Consider the following 12,500-nt stretch of genomic DNA (forward strand, 5'->3'; position numbering starts at 1 on the left):
CAACATAGAAGCAAAAATCACCACCACCGCTACCACCCCCCATCACCACTACCACCACCAACACTACTATCACACCTTGCGTACATACTCGTATACATTCGTATCTTCGCCACATTCCAGAAACGCCTGTAAAGTCACCAAAGCACATGTCTATCCTATACACCCACGGGAGATATGGGTTATTGCTACCACAAACCCACCACGTTCTGCTCACAATACTGCCTTGCCACTGACTCACCCCTTCCAGCTGCCACACTTTGTAAAGGTAGCAAGAGCAATGACCACTTCCGCAACAAATCGTGACACACCAGTACGATAGAATCAAGTCACACAAACACATGCTCATATATACCTCCAGCAGTAAAGCCATTGCCATAAACCGAGTAACGTGCATTAAATTCCACTTTGTGTTGCGTTTATCGTCAGTATAAGCTCTTTTAATCTGCTGACTGTCTCTTTTCTAAACCAGGCAGTTGATAGATTTTTAACAAAACAGAGGATTTCAGATTAAGCGTGAAACTCAAACCACAAAAGGATGAAAGTGTTGTCAAGTTTATACCATGACTACTATGCACATAAAGTCTTTGTTCTGAAATGCTTGTGCCCCATTTCTATTACCTTAAGAAGGCTTTATTTAGATGATGTTGCACTCGTTTAAAGAGTCTTTTTATGGCTCTGGTTACAGATAAAGATTTCTACATTTTCAATAGGAGAAATATTCTTGAGAACTCGTCTGATTATCTCTGAAGCCTTTGAAAAATAGTGATGAGAAAGCAGAGCGCTTCTGAGCATGGGCCTGAATCTCTCTTCAGTATCTTAATGTTTGTTGCATTCCTTCTTATCTTCGAATAATCATTTTTACTGTGCCGATGCTAACGAAGCAAATATCAAACACTTGATGGATAATTCCCCAGGAGTCTTAAAAGGATAGCAGTGGCTTTTTTACCACCAACACTAGCCACCATGCACTCGTCTCGCCGCCCATTTTTTTTACTCATCCTGTTTACACCCTACTGTGTCGTCACAAACTTCGGCGCATTGTTTTATTACTACATGCCTCAGTGTCTCCTTGCCGGCAGCTCCCATGGTCAAGCCTCGCTTAACTTTCCTGACTCGTGAAAACCTGTGAACTCTTGTCTCATTTCACTCCCTATCTCCCTCCCGTTACTCCCACCCCAAAAAAAGTAAATCGCTAGTTTTCTCTTGTGTGTTCTTTTATTTGTTTCCTCTTTCCTTTCTCTTTTTTCTTTTCATCTTAATCTTCTTTCTCCTACTGTTATTGCTGTTTTTTTTTATGTAGGAAGGGCGCCGTCAAGGTCAACAACAAAAAAAAAAACTACAATATAAAAGACCCACTGAGATACCGAGCTTATACAGAGGCAAAAGCGTCAGCCATATCCAAAGGTTAATTGTCTTTTTTTTTCTGTAAGAGAGAAAACCGGTCAAGGGCAACAAAAATTTGGATTAAAAAGGGCCAATTGTGGTGCCAGTACCGAACAGGGTCAAAAGAGTGAGCTAAAAGAATGGGATAAATGTCTTGAAACAACCCCCCTCCCCTCCTCACACTTTAGGTCTAGGTAGATGGAAATACAGAAGCAGATAGGGAGTTTCAGTGTTCGCATGACAGGTAGAGATCGCGAGTGACAAGAATATCACGAGTGTAGACTGAAAACAACACGATAAAACCATAGAAGGACCACGTGGTCACTCATCACGACAATCACTAATATAAAACAACAATGCTACGAATCACACTAAAAACAGACGGAGCATTGCCCGACAACGCGAGTGCGGTACGATAACCTCGGCCGCTCTCCTGTGGCCATGAAATGCAGTGTAATGGCCAAACGTAGCCCTGGTTCCGGGGCCTTTCTCCAATTTGTTTCCTATCTACTTATTCGTGGTGTAATTCTCAGTAATATTTCGTTTAACATGGCGTGGTCGATCAGCAGGCAATATCTGTCGGAATCAGAGTTCCCACTGCAATCAACGACCTAACAAACACAATAACATAAGAACATAAGAAAGGAGGGAAACTGCAAGAGACCGACAGGCCTATACGAGGCAGTCCCAGTGTGCTTAATCTACCCAATTCTATCTATCTTCCCCATCCATGAATTTATCTAACCTTCTTTTAAAGCTCCCTATTGACTCATCCCTGACTACATGCCCACTGAGACTGTTCCACTCATCAACCACTGTTTGAAAACCAGTTCCTTCCCATTTCTTTCCTAAACCTGAATTTTTCAAGCTTAAACCCATTATTTCTTGTTCTGTCCCCGCTACTGATCTTAAGAACTACATTCATGTCCCCTTTGTTAAAACCCTTAAACCAATTAAACCACCCACGGGCCTTTCTCCCTCGCTTTTTTTGTTGTTGGTCAATGTCGAGCAGGAGGGTTTGGTAAAGTTGAATCTTGAGGTTGTTGATCAGGTGACTATTATTCACTTCATGTTCATTCGTGCAGTACTCATCGGTGTCCTGTTGGGGAGGTATGGGAAGGGCCATGTGGCCAGGCATATCCTAAATGGAAGGCGTGGGAAGGGCCATGTTACGTGGGATACGATGCTGTGAAGTATGTAAATGCTGCTGTGGAACTGTGACGGCCAGGTGCGGGAACACAAATTATATATATACAGAAGTGAATTCCAGAAAAAGAAAAAAAAATAACCTGTCGTGTCGCGCTCGTGTTTGTCTGATGGCATTCGTGTAATTCATTCAATTGTCTTTCTGTGGTTTTTTGTTGTCTTTAAACATCGCACTGTTATTGATGTATCTTCGGCTAACCTCTTATCTATATCGTGTGGGTCGTGTGTCCATCGTGCTAGTGTCGTACCGGAATTGTGAAAGAAGATGGATAGGAACACGCTATATCGTTGGATGGTTTTCCTATGCTCGTTGTAATCTTAGTAATATCGTTTGCACAGCTGTCGTGTAACTGTCTGGCGGCTGTCGTAAACCGTGGGATTTGTCGGTTAAAAATAATCTACCCAACCACCATGTCGTCCTCGATCTTTTATCCTCCTCCTCCTCCTCCTCCTCCTCCTCCTCCTCCTCCTCCTCCTCCTCCTCCTCCTCCTCCTCCTCCTCCTCCTCCTCCTCCTCCTCTTCCTCGTCCTCCTTCTGTTCTTTTACTTTGGCTTTGTTTATTCATTCTAGTGTTGTTCCAGTGAAAACGTGTGTCAATTAATGCTGAGCTATGTTTGGAAATATCTTGTGTTAATATTTTTCTTTCTCGGCCTGTCTATTTGCCTAACTGTCTAGGTCAGCGTTTGTCAACCTTTTTAGCCTTGCATAACCCTTAGAAATAAATTACGTGTCTCAAGGAACTACTGCGCAAAAACAAAATTATATCCCATATAGTTTTCATTTTATTTTCATCGTATTTCACGTGACAAATATCGTACTATAAATTCTGAATAACTGGTTTAAGGGAAAATAATATATTATAATATTACAATAACCAATAATTTATTGTGCGTGTTTAGTTATATTACGTGTGTGAAATGAAATAAAAAGTAAAAAACTGCATTAGCTTATCTCACTTGTTATTTATTGCGGAACCCTTAGTGACCTTTTGCTGAACCCTAGGGTTCCGGGGAACCCCGGTTGAGAACCCCAGTTTAGGTGTTTGTGCGTTAAGGTGTTAGTGTGTCTATTTGTTAGTGTGTCTATTTGTTTGTTTGTCATACTTTCCTGTCTCTCTCTCTCTCTCTCTCTCTCTCTCTCTCTCTCTCTCTCTCTCTCTCTCTCTCTCTCTCTCTCTCTCTCTCTCTCTCTCTCTCTCTCTCTCTCTCTCTCTCTCTCTCTCTCTCTCTCTCATCTAAAATTAGAGATCAAAGAACAACACATTAAAACAATAACAGCCACGTCTTCGCCTGTAAAACATGAGGTTCACTATTTGGATGAGCCCGGAAACAAAGTACAGTGTCGGTTGTTTCGTCGCACTAAAACAGGCTTATCCGGAAGGTCTTCGCTGTTAATTCGTATATCTAGCAGCGGAATGGTAAGGTATAAAGTTATGTGTCTTTTTTTATATATATATACGAGGGAGAGCGAGCAAAAGAATAAGTGGTTAATAAGAAAATAAAGCAAAAGCGGAACTCACAATACGCTTGCCCAAAAGCAACTACAGGGAGAAGATTAGAATAAAAGTCAATGTTCATCTTTCTGATTTGCCTTGAAGCTTTTCCTATTTAACAATGCGAGTTGTGGACAGGGCAAAATACAGAGAGAGCAAGAGGTTTCCATAGTTTACTAGTGAAAGGGATGAAAGGGTCTATATACCCATGTTTAACTTTTTCATTGGTATGACAGATGGCTTCCCTTATTCTTTTAATGGTTTAGTTTTTCTCTCTCTGTGTGTGTGTGTGTGTGTGTGTGTGTGTGTGTGTGTATCCGTCTATATCTTCATACAATTTCCAGTGAAACTCGTTAGCTCTTCAATTTTTCTTGAGAGAGAGAGAGAGAGAGAGAGAGAGAGAGAGAGAGAGAGAGAGAGAGAGAGAGAGAGAGAGAGAGAGAGAGAGAGAGAGAGAGAGAGAGAGAGAGAGAGAGAGAGAGATTAAAAGTCGAATAAAACAACCATACAATGTTAGACTTAGTTACATGAAAGAAAAAAAAAAAAAAACTTGTATATTGGTGCATATCAATCCCAATGCGTACTTGACTCATGTGACTCCTCCCAGCGTGTATATCTGTCACTTATCTGGAAGATAAGCATCGCTGTCTTTTAGTTGCTCATTAGAATAATATTCAAGTTTCGCAGAGATGACCAGACTAGATTTGATGTGCGTTTTTCCAGTTGTTAAAAAGGAATCGTTATCTGGATTTCATCGAAAATCATGAACATGTTCTTGAGAACTCTTCCTAACTTCCACAAACCCTGGTGAAGTTGTGAAGGTGGAGCGCTGAAATGTCTGGGAACGCATTATAAAAATACAGAAGTGTAGAACTTTTAACGCTACAACTAAAATACAACATGGCTAAGTCAGCATATGTTTTAGTGTCTATCTTTAACTGCTGTTTAATGCACCTCTCCTTAATAAACTATACTAATCATCTCTCAGATATTTTTACTTGTTCAGCTACTGCCAATCTTTCAAATAAAATAAATCAATATAAGTAAACAATATAGATTGCGAAATTCTATTTTCCTTATCCCTTACTTTCGTATATATGTCTATAAAGATTTCATTTATTATTTTTGCTGATATTAATTATTTTGTATCGCATTCAAAACGTTTAAAATGTCATTCTATATTACTTAATTTTTAGATATATCTCGCCCCAGTCTCTAAGGTATTAATCATAAACATTTAAAAAAATATTACATACGACTGATGTATTTCGATGGCTTTGCCGCACTTTTGACACACTGTTCGTTAACCCACAGGTACAGGGTATGTGACGCAGGTCTTGCCACCACCACCACCACTACTACGAAGCGCGACACCAGCCACTCTCCACCGCCTCGCTAGGAACACGCTGTCCAGATGAAGGTAAAAAAGGAATTATATTTTTCTTTTTTAAGTACGCACAACTTTAAGAACCTTTGTACTGTTCTTGTCGTTTACCGGTTGTTATCGTTTTTTTTTATTTCTCTCTCTCTCTCTCTCTCTCTCTCTCTCTCTCTCTCTCTCTCTCTCTCTCTCTCTCTCTCTCTCTCTCTCTCTCTCTCTCTCTCTTTTCCAAACCTTTTCTTTTCCAGACTTTTCTTGTTTACTGTCATAATAGTGTATCGTATTCAAAGTTGTTGTTTTTTTCAGCATTATTTCTTTCATAGATGGTATTACCGGGATGTTATTTCATCATGTATCTTTTTTCCCCTTTGTTATTTTCACTTGTCCATAGATTAAAATTTCAGGTAACATTCCCCCACACCCACGCATACACACAAACTAAGCAGAGTTTCTAGCATCACAATCATCATCCCATTTCCTCACTCATCTGCTGTCCAGGTAGAGATATTTTACAGAATAGATGATCATTCCACCATCATTTTTCCCCCTCTATAAACTTCAATCATCGATCTTCGTTATCGTGTTAAATATTCAATTATTTTTGCCTGACCCTTGACCCGGCGCAGCTTGTGATCCCAGCCTGACGAATATTGCAGTTGACCTCTCCTCCTCTCAAACTCTCTACCCCTCTCGCCACTTCCTCTTTACTATTTCTCTTTTCCTCCATCATTTCTTTTCATCTTTTCATTTCGTTTATTTCTCGTTTTTCGGTATACATTTAATCATGGATTGTGTTCTTTCCTCTCTTTTATTTCCTTTCCTTCGATGTTTTCTTTCTATATTTGTTTAAAATTTTCATCTATTTTTCCGCATACATTCAATCACCTCGTCTCTTCTTTCTTAATCATAATTTTTCCCTCTCCTTTATATATTTATTTTTTTTTCATTCGTTCTTTCATTTCTTTTTTCCACATACACCTTTTTTTTACTGGTTTTCTTTCCTCTTTCTCTTTCATCTTTTTTTCTTATACATTTAATCATTGTTATTTTTATTTTCTCATTCTCTTTATCTCTTTTCCTGCGTGTTTTTTTTTCCTTTTTTCTCATTTTATCGCTTCTTTTTTCCTTTACTCATTTGATGATCTTTTTCATGTTTTCAGCTTCCTGTTTGTTCTCTTTCTTTCTTTCTTTCTTTCTTTCATCAGTACTTTTTTCCTTCTTCTTTTTATTCTTTTTCATATTCATTTCATAATGTTTAAGTCTTTTTTTTTATCTTGTATTTTCTTCTCTCCTCTCTTTTTGTTTTTTTTCTTCTATACCTTTTTTCATTCTTTTCTCCTTTCGGTTATATTCATTAGTCCCTCCATTATCACCTTTTCAGGTCTTCTCTTTACTTCTATTTACTTTTCTCGCCCTTTTCACTTCCTTATTTGTAATCCTTTCATAATTTTTTTTCCACCTGCTTTTTCTTTTATTTACTTTCTCTCACTCTTTCATTCTCCACTTCGCTGTCTTCTCTTTCTCCATTCCTTCTCCCTCTCCCTTTTACTTCACTTACCTCGTCTCTTTGTCTCCCTTTCTTTTCTTCAGTCTTCCTTCTTCCGTCATGATTGTCAAGTTGGCTACTCTCCTTTCCTCCCCTGTTTCCTCTCCCTATTCTCTCCTTCACTCCCCTCCTTTTTTCTTTCCTTCCTAACTTTACATTCGCTATATTTTCGTGTATCCGTCATGCGCTTGTTTGGAGGGGAATGACTACTTAATTTCTTCCACTACACTCCTTTTTTCCCTTTTTTTTTTCCTTTTGCAAGTTTTATCTCCTTCCTTGTAAGTTTCATATTCTTTAAAGAGATATTTTACTTCCCTTACGTGTTCCTCCTTCCTTGCTTTCACTTTCCTTTTATCCCCTTTTCCTCTCAGCCTTTTTCTTTCTATTTTTTTTTTTTTTTTTTTTTTTGCTCCAGTCTAAATTCCTTCTTCCATTTTCTTGGTTCTTTCAATTCAGGTCCATTTTCCTTGTCTTTCGTTTCCCCCTTTTATACATTTTTCCTTTCGTTTGCTCATCCCGTGAACTGTGAGAGGAGGAGGAGGAGGCGAAAGGGAGCAGCAGGGAAGGCTGGAGGGACGCAGAGAGGGACGGCAAGAGAAAGGGAAGAGGAAGGAAAGAGGGAAGGATATGTAGTGGTGGTGGTGGTGGTGGTGGTACTGCTCATGTCAACTGAAGACCTGGTGACTGTACTGCTTTTTGACTCTCTTCTTGTCAACATCTTTTCTTCCTATCCTCCTTTCTCTCTCTCTCTCTCTCTCTCTCTCTCTCTCTCTCTCTCTCTCTCTCTCTCTCTCTCTCTCTCTCTCTCTCTCTCTCATACATACACACATCTATGCAGCTTAGATTTCTCCCTTCCTTTTGGTGTCTTAATGATTTTCTTGCACTGAAAAAAGTGGGGACTAGAGGAAAAGGAAGAGGTAGAAGAAGAAGAGGACGCAGAAGAGAAGAAGGAGGAAGTGGTAGAGTGGTTAACCGAGAAGGAGAAAGGGAACGAGAATAAGGACGAGAATTATTGGTAAACAATATTCATAAATTACCAAATGTCTGTCTTGTATTCGTAAATGGTATTGAGTAAATGGCTTTGTACGTCTTGAAATTATCGTTAATGAATCGTGTTTACAGCGTACGTACATAGGAAGATAGTAAATAGTAAAGTATAGATTGTCTCACCAGTTATCTAGTTGGATCACGTAGACTAATTTTAACTCCCTCTTTAAGCAGATGTATTTGTTCTCCCTTACCATTGCCCTTTTGCAGAGTTGCCTACTACAACTCTAGCAAAGTCTGAAACTCCTTGTCTCCTTATCTCTTTTTTTCAAAGTATAAATGATAATTTTCAAGATGCAGGCTTTCATGACACATATCCTCTAATTTGGGTGACCTTTTTTAACGTTTCTTTATTGAGACCGACGCCTCGACTGGCCTTTTGTTTTCTTTCTCTTTTGTTGTGCTTAGCCAGTGCCCCTCTCATATAAGAAATATAATAGTTATCGAATAAAAAGCAGAGTGCTACTATGATCTAATTCAGTGTTTATTGGTGAGCATGAACATAGGTATTTCACATTGGCGAAAATGCTCAGTGGCCATTTTTTCACATCAGCTTCTGTTGCTCAATTACAAAACTTCTTTATTCACTAGCATTTTTTAAATTCATACTAGCACTTAGTTATGATTCTATTCCCTTTACCTGTACTTGAACCTTCCATCTCCTGAATCTTATGCACTTTATATTTCAGTCCGGAATCATGCTAGGTCTGTTCTTCAACTTGCCAAACACTCTTTCATCACTAGAAAATGTTAAAATCTTTCGAAATCCATCTCTACTCGAGATTTCTGCTATCTGGCCAAAAACATCTCCAATAACTTTACTTATTCATCTTTCCTTCCTTTATTTTTATCCTGATGGTACCACTGCCATCACATTTGTTTCTAAAAGTGAACTCTTCTCTCAAACCTTTTTATAATAATTTTACCTTAAATGATTCTGGGCTTGTCTTTGTTCTCCTCCTCCTGATTATTTCATGCATTCGGTTAAAATTCTTTTCAATGATGTTTTCCATGCCAAGGTGGCCTGAACCTCCGGAAGGCTTATGAACCTAATGGGGTCCTTTCTGTTATTCTCAAAAACTGTGCCTCCGTGCCTGGCCAAACTCTTGCAACTCTGTCTATCAACTTCTACCTTTCCATCTTGCTAGAAGTTTGCTTACATTCAGCCTGTTCCTAAACCGTTCTAATCCTTAAAACTACCGTCCTATAGCTTTAATCTCTTATTTGTATAAAGTATTTGAATCTATCCTCAATAGGAAGATTCTTAAACATCTGTCACTTCACAATCTTGTATCTGATCACCAGTATGGCTTTCGTCAAGGCCCCTCTGTACTGATTATCTTCTGAATATTTGTCATCAATCCACTTTATTTTAGAGACTTTGGTGAAACTTTTGCTGTTGCCTTAGACATATCAAAAGCATTTGATAGAATCTGGTGCAAAGCTTTGATCTCCAAACTACCTCCTACGATTTCTATCCTTCTCTCTGCAACTTTATCTAAAGTTTCATCTCCGACCGTTTTATTACTGCTATGGTAGACGGCCACTGTTTTTCTCCTAAATTTGTTAACAATGGTGTTCCTCATGATTCTGTTCTGTCATCTACTCTCTTTCTATTATTCATTAATGACTTTCTAAACAGAACTTCTTACCTTATCAATTCCGACGTTGATGATCCCATCCTACACTTTTCCACGTCTTCTCAGAGACGACAACCCATCACGAAGTGAACAGATCCCGCAGGGACGCCACAGGACGCCTAACTTATGATCTCTCTAATAATTCTAATTTGGCCAAAGAAAACTTGGCAGTGTCCAATGCCTCAAACACTCAATTCCTCCATCTATCAACTCGACACAACCTTTCAGACAACTATCCCCTCTTCTTCAGTGGCACTCAACTGCCCCCCTCTTAGACACTGAATATCCTCGGTCTATCCTTTACTTATAATCTAAACTGAAAATTTCACATCTCATCTCTTGCTAAAACACCTTCTATGAAGTTAGGTGTGTTGAGATATCTTTGCCAGTTTTTCTCACTTCCCAACTGCAAACTCTGTACGAGGGCCTTATCCGCCCATGTATGGAGTTCCAATCACACATTTTTATTAGATACGGTGGAATCAAAAGCTTTTCGTTTTACTAACTCCCCTTCTCTTGCTGACTGTCTTCATCCTCTTTCTCATCACCGGAATATTGCATCTCTTGCTATTTTCTGCCGCTATTTTCATGCTAACTGCTCTTCTGATCATTGGTAATTCCATGCCTCCTTTCCTCCTGCTGCCTCGCTGTATCCTCTCAACCTAATCTGTCCAACTCTTTAATGCAAGAGTTAACCAGTACTGCCAATCATTCATGCCTTTCTCTTCTAAATTCTGGAGCTCCCTGCCTTCTACTGTATTTCTAACTTCCTATGACCTAATTTCATTTAAGAGAGAGGTTTCAAGTCATTAATCTTTTTGTTGTTCGGAAACTGGTAACATAGCGGGTCTTTTTTTTCGTTTTATGTTGCGTTTGGCAAGCTTTCCCCTCTTTCACGAAGAAAAAAAAATAAGATCTGGTTTCAGTTAGTTTATAATGAAACTGTTCTCCAGTTATACTTTCTATAGTATTTTTAGTTAAATGTTTATAATTCTATTCACTTCAGCTGTATAATTAAATAATTCTATTCATGTGTTCGTACGTAGATTCTTTTTACATGAATTTTAATACATTAATCAACAATTCACCTCGGCCATACAAGTACTTGTGTAATAGTTTTGGCTAACACATTTGATCCTGTACATGAAAAATTGTACGATGCGTTTCATCTAACTAATATGAATTAATACATAAGCTTTTCAAATAATATATTTTTCTGTGACACCATTACAAATCCACCGCTGTCTAAAATAACATAAAACTTTGCTTGTCCACACCAATAAAGAAATTAATAAACATAAAACATAACCATAGCATAAAATAACGAAGTGAGAAACAGAATTACCCAACTCACAGATCCAATACTGATGTCCCCAGTCACATATATTGATATTCTCAGGTTACTTCCTCTGCTACACTGCCTCGCTTTCATTAAAATGCGTCACTGCCAGCACTTATGGGGGTTTATCATTACCACCAGAGGATTAGTGCAAGTAAATAGTTATTTTGTGGTAATTATGTAGTATTAATAACACGAACCTGAGCTTTCTGATGCCGGCGAGGCGTGAAGGATGATGGACAGGAGGGGAAAGGAGCGTGATGAGAGTCAGTACTCCAGGGAAAAATGACAGGAAATTGGAGGAAAGCAGACCGGAAAAAGAAAAGGCAGAGAGAGAGAGAGAGAGAGAGAGAGAGAGAGAGAGAGAGAGAGAGAGAGAGAGAGAGAGAGAGAGAGAGAGAGAGAGAGAGAGAGAGAGAGAGAGAGAGAGAGAGATGCCAGACAAACGGAAGGAAGAGTGTGTAACTGGCTCAATGAAACTGACACACAAACACTGTAAAATCACATAAGACAGAAATGAAAGTGTCACAAACGGAAACAACCTCAGACAGACACACGTTACGCAGGTAGATAAAGACGAACACGAAGGTAGTGAGATGCAGAATTTTGTTTCTAGCTACGAAACTAAAGGGGAATAAAGCGGGTTCATCATTGATCATAGAGAATGCGAATACAAAGACTCGTCGAACAGAGCTAGAACAAAGTAGCGATGCGGGAAAGTAACGAAGAAGAGGTAGTGGGAAAGAGAGGATATCTAAAGGATAGAAATGGTCATTGAGGCAAGCAGTGAGCAAGGCTGAGGACTGAGCCAGCCTCGCTACCAACACTAATAAACAACTTGGGCAAACTTGAAGTGACTTTCCAAACTTACCTAGTCTGGCCCGCTGCCAACATGTTCCTCGTCTCTCTCTCTCTCTCTCTCTCTCTCTCTCTCTCTCTCTCAATGGCACATTCATTTAATTATCACACCATTTTCATCCCTTTTATCGGTCCTTGTTTCAATCAACCCTCCTGCTTCATCCTCTTTTTTTTGCCCGCGGACACATTATTTCTTCTTGTCTCGGCTAATCAGTGTATTACTTAATTGCGAAGGATTTCAAATTACAACGAGCTTTTAGCAGATTTTAATGCGTAATATGAGAGAAGAGATCTTAGGACGATAAGTGATAATATGTATATATGTGTTCTCCGTTCGGATGAAGAAAGAGAGAGAGAGAGAGAGAGAGAGAGAGAGAGAGAGAGAGAGAGAGAGAGAGAGAGAGAGAGAGAGAGAGAGAGAGAGAGAGAGAGAGAGAGAGAGAGAGAGAGAGAGAGAGAGAGAGAGAGAGAGAGAGAGAGAGAGAGAGAGAGAGAGAGAGAGATATATTCAATGATTGGCCGGTTTGAGAAGGAATAGTGCAAGAGATTCCTCTCACACGCCATGATAAACACACACACCGACCTTGAGCTCAGCCGTGAAAGCAAA

The 12,500-nt window shown here is 39.2% G+C and overlaps 1 long non-coding RNA gene across 4 annotated transcripts in view; it reads left to right on the plus strand.

Annotated features, from left to right (window-relative positions):
- The window catches only part of LOC123516827, a 118,803-nt gene that overhangs the window by 66,714 nt on the left and 39,589 nt on the right, over window positions 1–12,500 (plus strand). For all 4 annotated transcript variants that reach the window (XR_006678292.1, XR_006678293.1, XR_006678290.1 and 1 more), the window contains one exon: window positions 5,397–5,502. This is a non-coding gene — a long non-coding RNA (uncharacterized LOC123516827). The remainder of the gene's footprint in view (window positions 1–5,396; window positions 5,503–12,500) is intronic.

Source organism: Portunus trituberculatus, chromosome 41, assembly GCF_017591435.1.
Source record: "Portunus trituberculatus isolate SZX2019 chromosome 41, ASM1759143v1, whole genome shotgun sequence".
In the NCBI taxonomy this organism is placed as follows: Eukaryota; Metazoa; Arthropoda; class Malacostraca; order Decapoda; family Portunidae; genus Portunus; species Portunus trituberculatus.